The sequence below is a fragment of the Phaenicophaeus curvirostris genome, chromosome 9, assembly GCF_032191515.1.
Source record: "Phaenicophaeus curvirostris isolate KB17595 chromosome 9, BPBGC_Pcur_1.0, whole genome shotgun sequence".
Taxonomy (NCBI): Eukaryota; Metazoa; Chordata; class Aves; order Cuculiformes; family Cuculidae; genus Phaenicophaeus; species Phaenicophaeus curvirostris.
The window spans coordinates 25,563,752-25,571,797 of NC_091400.1; positions in this window are offsets into that span (position 1 = coordinate 25,563,752).

Here is an 8,046-nt window from a genome sequence, read left to right on the forward strand (position 1 = left end):
TGATGCCTCAAAGGAGCATTTGGTACCATTAAGAGGCTTTTCATGGTAATATTGAGAGCGTGTTTTGGAGTTTGTGTGCTTGGCAATTGTTGAAGCCAAGCAGCAGCACCTGTGACTTTCCAGAGAAAGGAGAAATGAGCTGCAGACTGACTGTGCTGGGGAGCAGCAGCCAGGCTTGGCAAACACCCCAGTTGCTGGCTGTGCTGAGGCCCTGGCTGCCTCAGTGTCCTAAAATGAATAGTCCAGGATTCTGTTCCCATGCAGGGGGACAATCAAACCTTTTAAATGTAGCAAATAACCATAGCAGCAGCCTGGGAGTGCCAAAAGCAGCAACAACACATCTGATGACTCCTGTTGTCTTGTGAGCAGTAAATAATCCTTTATGTGAGTTTACAGCGGCTCCAAGTTCTAACAGTGAGAGCTGTCCCACCAGCTGTGCTGGTCCTTGTTTGACCAGAGGTTGGATGCTCTGGTTGTCCTACAACATTTGAGCAGAAAAGCATTTGCTAAAACAGTGACAGGGAAGGAGTTTGCCATAGGGCAAGGTAGTTCCCAGCTCTTAATTCTCTTTTGATTAATACTAATGTAGTACATTTGCCAAATTTGTAGTTGTGAGCTGAAGCTTTCTGAGCAAAAGAAGAGTGTGGTTATGCTGTTGCGTCTGTACCTAAAGAAAATTAAGCTGTTGCTTTAATGAAAAATGCTGTTTACATTCTCTGCTTCTGCCTTGTTCATATTTTTCCAACATACTTCCTTCTAGATTTCTTTATTACTACTCTCTGCTTCAGTTAATCTTAATTTTGTGGTCAGAATGAGCAGATGGACAGGGATGTGCTATTCCCTAGCACGTTCACAGTGACATCAGCCCAGTGAGTTTAAGCATCAGTGTAAATGGCTGAAGCTAGAATCATAAATAATTGCAGTATCCAATAAAAACTATGCATCTTAGCCTGCTAATGGAATAGGCATATATTAACCTCCTACCAACATGGCAGAATTTCAGAAATTCCATACATATGCTGTCTCATTGACCTGCCTAAAGAATGAGAGTATTTAATTTTATATATTATTTGAAGACCATTACAGAGGTCTCTGCCTGTGGCACCCCTGTCTCTCCAGAGGTGATGTTCTGAAGCCATCTCACTTTCACAACTTCCTTCTGTCAAGGACTTCAGCCAGTGCTGCCTCTAGTTTTGACAATGAAAACCTGCTAAGTCCTCAGTGAAGAGTTGTTTGCCATTAATTCAACTCTATGTTGTGGTGGTGTCCTTTAGCCCATTATTTCCTCTGTTTTACCAGAAGAGGCAAGGAAAGGGGCTTTTTATTGTAATCCAGGTACAACCTCTCTTGGAGTTTACCTATCTACTAGATCTGCCCTTCTGTCAGGGAAGGAAATCTGACTAGTTTGGTACAGTTAGTGTTCAACAAACCACTGTTTCTTGTTAATACCTGCAGACCCTTGAAAATCTTAAAGTAATTAAATGAATTCAAGTCCAGAATTACATTGATTTTCTTCTGTATTCCCACAAATAGTTTCTTCCTTCTGGTATGCTTTGAGAAAATACTTAATGGTTTACCTAGACCTTCCCTTCTTCCCACCCTTGCTTCTTTCTCAGAGGCACTTTTCCAGTATTTCCAGAGCTTATGTGACCCCTTGAAGGTAATATTTGACAGTTAGGAGAGAAACTGGATGAAGCAATGGTCTTCCAGGACAAATTCCATTAAGCCCAAGGAAAGCATTTGCAAAGGTAGGAACACAGAAGCTAATGTGTCCAAACAATGGTGATCATCAAGGGTCATGACATGCAGTGACACAAACAGAAATCCATGGCTGGAAGCAGGGCAATACAGCAGATGAAGTTGAGGCTGACCTTGTGAAAGGTCACTCCTGTATGCACTAATAAACCAGAGTTTTGTTTTATTTACAGGGTAAAGGAAACAAAGCAGTTGTCTGACAGCCAGTGTCCTGGCAGGCACGTGGGTGCTGTTACAGGTCAGCACTGACGTTCCCCCACCTTCTGCATGTGCCTTGGGAAACTCGTACTGCCAGAACAGACACTTCTACTGTCCAACTTGCACCGGCGTTGAGGCTCACATACTCTCTAGCTTAATCATATGCAAGCTCTGGGCAGTGTCGTAAACAGCACACAGGCTGTGTGTTTTTTTAAGATAATTATTTAAATATGGCTTTTGTGGACCTCAAAGAACAAACGCACTGAACTATAGTGACATTCCATGTGTATTTTAGAAGCATATTTCCATGGATGCCCAAAGAAAGTTATTACAAATTAATTAATGTACTTGGAATTTGTATTTTCAATGCTGGTCATGGGAGTTCCAGTCAGAAATAAAGTAATTTTAATTAGTATTTCAATGTAACTACTGTTCTTTAGCTAGTTCAAGGTGATCAATTTATTAGACCTTTCTAAATGTTTAAATAAGGATTAATGACTAAACACAAGCCTGAACAGCATGTTCCGCATACTTTTCACAGTTATAATGTGACAAAATTAAGTTCCAAGAAATCAATTTTTGTCTTTCAGAATAGCTAATATGTAGTACACTGTAAAAAAAGGCATAGTAAATGTGGAATCAAGGTTCTTGGAGCTAAAGCTATAATATTTTATAATTTTTTTAAATTCACTTTATTTCTTTATTACACCTTATTTAAACTAGGAATTATGACAAAAAGGCTTGGATGTTTTCTAGGTGTTTTTATGGCTCACCAGTGATGTGTTACCTGTTGGCGGTGCTATTGTATCTGTATTCCCTGGGAGGAGCAACTGTTTGAATCATGTGATTGTAGAACATATATGAATGTGATTGCCTCTGCTTCAGTCATTAGTAAATTGCTGAGTTGCACTAACTGAAGAATAAGATTATCTGTTCAGTTAATGATCAAAACTGGAATGAACTTTAGATTACTTTTCCCAACTCAAATAAATTTCCAACTTATCCTGCAGTAGTTACTAGAAAGTGGTGCTAATGAATTGTTTAATTGGAGTTATGAGTATATATCTAAAGTATTGTAGCACTAAGAACAGGTTTTCTTTCTGATTTACTTTTAGCATCCTAATTTGGTATAGTTGCATTGTATATTTATTTACTGGTTTCCTCTAAACATTTTGGGAAGCCAAAACCCAATTAAAATATTATTTTCCCCAAGAAGAAATACTAATCATCATTAAGTTTACAGAAAATGTAGACTCCTCATAGGACTGTGAGGAGACAGCACTGGGTTAGCATAGTCTACGTATTCCCTGTATCTACAACTAATATATAAGGGAAAGGATCAGTTCCATTAATACTCACACGGCCTCTTAGGCAAAATTAGCTCCATCTGATTTTTCTATCTAATGCAGAGCTGTGGCCTTTAATGTATTTCCATCTGCCTTCAGTAATTTTAAGAAAAAATGGATAATGCAGTATATTCCACAGACCTAAAAAATATAGGCAGCGAGACAGACCAAGTCAGTTTTGTGTTGCTTTCTAATCGCTACAGAAAGTTAGTTATAGAGAAAAATATCATTTTAAGAATGAAATAGCTGAGTTTTCCCCTCTGTGCTGTCTCAGAAATACTGGATGCCACTGAAGCCTACATCCTAAAGCACTTCCCAACAAGGATTTCTGCTAAACCATTAAAATAGTTTGCAGAACAGCTGAATTCACTTGTCTGTTCCTTTCTATGGTGTACCTCTGCGTTTTGTGTTCTGTAGAAAGAAGGGAAAAACATTTTTTTAAAAGGTTGAGAGTCCAAGTTTGTCTCATCCTGAAGACCAGTGTTATTTAAATTCTATGGTGGCAAGAAATGCAGCCACTGATATTCACGTATTAATGGAGTTGGGGCAAAAAAGTAATATGATAATTTGGGGTTTTCCTTGCAAAGGTGCCCCCATCAGGGTATGCTTTTGGTGGAATGACACAATTTCTGTGGCCCAGGTGGTTCTAAACACATCTCTTCTTACTGGCCAAATGCAGCTAGCTGCAGAAGCTTCCAAATCTGTGAATTGGCATTGTAGAGCAGGAGGTCATTATAACCTTGTCCATTGATTCAGGTACTGGTAACACATGCCTTGCATGACCAACCCCCTCAGTGCAACTCAACTTTAATACATGGAATGATGTTTGTTGCATTTACTTTAAAGGCTTGCTTTAAAAATAATGTGCTGGTGCGTATTAGGGCTTATGTTCTTTTGATTTTATGGCTGGGTTTTTGTGTGTGTGTGTGAACTCTGTTTGTTATACGTCAGCTAAATGGGAGGAAGAATCACCTGTGGAAACCTTGTCAAATTCTGGCTAGAGGCTCGTTTTGAACATTTGGAAGCTGCAAACTTGTTGCAGGCAATCAAAGAAATGGCAGGCAGAGCATCCGGAAGCAGAATTAATTGACCTCTGTTATACTCCATTAGGAGAGCCTGTACAGCAAGGAAAAAGAAAAGCCAGGAAAGTTTGCCTTTCCTTTGATGCTGTTCTAGAGCGTACCTTTAATGATACAACATCTTTCCAGATAATAATGAATGTACATATTCAAGGTTTTTAGGGCAGAGAAGGTGGAGCTAAGCAAAAATAAGCTCAGGGAGCCACTTGCACTGACAGTTATCTGTAAATTTTCCCCTGGGGCGTGAATTAAAGCAATACTCTGGGTAAGTATCGATAAAGCTCACATTTGAAATTGGAGGAGGGAGTAGGGTGGAGGATGTACTTCAATCTGGAGCGACTCCTGTAGTGGGAAATGCAGAATTCTGCCTTCTGCAGCAGACTGAGGGAGGGGGGGACCATGCTGCACAACAAAAGCTGAGCTCTGAACATTTGCACATATTTAGAGAGGTACCCAGGTGAAAGCATGCAAGAAAAATTAATAGTTTGGTAAGAATTCCTTTTTTTTTTTTTTTGGCCCTGCTTATAGCAAATGTGCTTAGTAATAGGTTCATTTTGACTTCTAAAGGAATTTCTGTCAAATACAATTAGCGGGGAAGACTGCAACTGTGAAGGTATCAAAGCTGGTTTTGCAGAAATCGGGCTTCAGAAAACTTGTAGATGGGAGATGTTTGTGCAGTTTCTTTACATGTCATTTCATGTTTCTCTTCTTTATAAAACTTTCAGCTGTCGTAAGTGCTCATCTCTTTAAAGACAAGAATACTCCAGTGGTTTTCTTTTTAAAAAGTCTCTGGCAGCTGCATTGTATTTATTTTATTTTTTTTCCTCTCTGTCTTTGAAAAGCAAGTGAAAAAAGCACAGAAATGAAGCAGTCTGTTACACTGAAAACCTCTTAAACATAAATAATAGATTTTGACTAGGTAATTCTCTTTGATACTCTTCCTTTTCATATTTTTAACTGTTCTCACTTAAGACAGTGTTGCTTAAATACAAGTCAATTGTCTTGATATTGTTAAATTGAAAGAAGCATTACATTTACATTAACAATCAGGTTTGAAAGCATGTAAAAAATATTTTGAATCCAGTTAAAAAGCCAGTGTGTTTCTTCCAAGTTTCTGTAGACTAGTTGCATTTATATTCAGGATAATTCAGGACCAGAAAGGAACCAAAAAAAAAAAAGCATGTTCATTGCTGCTTTTACTTCTTACATGGGATGTATGTTTAAGGCATCCTTTCTGTTGATGAGTCTTTAAAGACTTTGGTGTTATATGTAGATCAAATATTCTTGTCTCTGTTTAACCCATGAGAGTAACGACTCCTAGGTGATGAACTGAGCATTATTTTAAGCGCAGGGAGGAAAAAAAAGAGATAAAAAGGATTTATTTTCCGTTTTTGGAGTGCTTAGTGGCCCACAATTCAAATATGGGCGGTATAATCTAGGGAGAATTTAATGTCATTGTTTGAATGTAAGAGGGATGATCCACTGAATTCCAGTTCTGAGGAAGCTTGTATTGCTTTCAGCTGTCCTTGCAGGTGGCTCATAAGAGTGAAGTGTCCAGGTATGTTGGCAGAGCATAAGCAGAAAAGGAGAATTGGGTTTGCAGGAAATCAGGTGCTAATGAATGGAGGGATACTTGGTGTCCTGCGCTTTGGAGCTATTGCCAGAACACCTTCATCACTGATGAGCCAAGGAGCGGGCTGTTCAGAGTATTTCGGAGAAACCATGTTACATTTGCTTTAAGGGCTGGAAGCAGGAGATTTGAATTATTTCCATTATATTTTTACATAAATCTTCCCTGGTGGAAACAGCAAGCCACGCTGCTGTTGTACCCTTATTCAGTTCTCCTGTGCTGCTTGGATGCTATCAGCCCCTTCCCTGGGAACTTATGCAGATTCTGGTGGGATCTGGTCAAGGCTATGGATGTGCAGAGGTGGGGGATGGGATGGACCTCCCCTGTGCAGGGGCAAAGCAGAGAGTAGAAGATTTTTCTCCCCTTAACTTCATACTGAATTAATTTAAGACTTGAACAGAAGGGCTAAAAGCATGCTGCTGTATTCAATTCTTTATGAATTGTTCTTTTTCTTTGGGTGGAAAAAAAAGTCTGATTCAGTCCCTAAATGTCTGCATGCATCACCTTGCAGAGGCATCAAATCCTGTTCCCTAAAATTCAAGTGTGATTTGCTGAGGTTTGAAGCTGTGCTGGGATGACTAGTTCCTCCACCGAGTAAAACTGCCACCATGTATTTTGTAGTGTCAGCACAGCGATGTAGGTGAAGAGGATACATGACAAAGCAAGATGCAGGATCTATTGCTCATACTTCAAGATGTAAATCAAAGATAACTTCAGGTAAGAAAGAAACATCTTCTCTGTGTATTTAATGTCTAGCTATAAATTTAGGAGGCCTCCCTATCATACAGCAATACTGACTAATGTGTTTTTCCTATATACAGGTATGCATTTATCATTTTGTTCTGCTCACAGTACACATGTTCACAGTCTTGATCCCAGATGAGGAAAATCCTCTGTCCTAAGATTTTTTTTTTTCTGGGTACAAATTCATTTTAGAAGTCTGCAGAGGATGCTGTGAATATTCAAACAGCTTGACTGAGGCCGCTGTGGAGCAGTCGTCTTTGGAATAAAAAAGTTCAAGAGATTCTTTGGTAAGAAAGGAAAAGTCATAGCATGGAGTTCTTTCTCCCCACAGGCCATTAACAGGGTAAGCGTGATGAGAAGGATTGTTTATAGTTAGAGCTGAGTTCAGGTCGCTTCATTTCTTAGGTAGTGTAACCACATGCTCATAAACAAATCTCCTTATTTTTTAGGCTTTGAAAGATTAATGTTCTGGAGGTTCTGTGTGCTACATACAAAAGCTTGCAGGCCTTGTCGAATGAACTGCTGTTTTAAGAGGGTGAGAAACATTAGAAGCCTCTAATGACAGCAGTCAGTGATTGTGTAGTGGGTTGTATTAAAATGTAGTTTGTTGGTTCACTTTCAAGCCAAGATAACCTCACAGGAAGCTGAGCTTTTACATCAATTAACCTTGAATTGATACGGCTCCTGTGCAGCCCTCCCTCCCTACAGTGTAGCCTAGATAAGGAGGCACTTGCCCATCATGCTTCCAGATGCTTGGTGAAACCTGCCCTGGAAAACTGAGCAAAGGCCAAGTATCGGTTTTTGCTAATTCCCTGTTGCTGCTATTGCAGGCAGCTAGTAAAGAGGATACAAAGGCTGTTTAATTTCAGTGTCCCACTTTAGCTTTATAATAAGCTATGCGCTTCTGTAATAATTTACTGGCTTAATTCTATTACATTGTTCAGGCTAAAAAGATAAGAAATAAAAATCTTACAGGCATATTTCCCTTTAGCACTCAGGTCTCTTATGGCTGAGGGAAAAGGATAAGAAGAGGTACAGAAAATTAAATAATTCAACTAAATCTTAGTGGCTTGAACCAGAGCTGTGGAGGTGGGTGAGCCTGTACAGCTATTAAGCATTTTGACACCAGACATGGTGCTAAAAGTAACTTCCTACCCTGTGTGAAATTCTTACAGGATAAAGCAATGAGTAGCAAGCTCTGGAAAGAGTCTCCGATTTTACACCAGCAGCTTGATAAGCAGCAGCTTTGCTCCTTCAGGTTCCTCAGTCTTCTATGGGAGCGAGGTGATGCTAG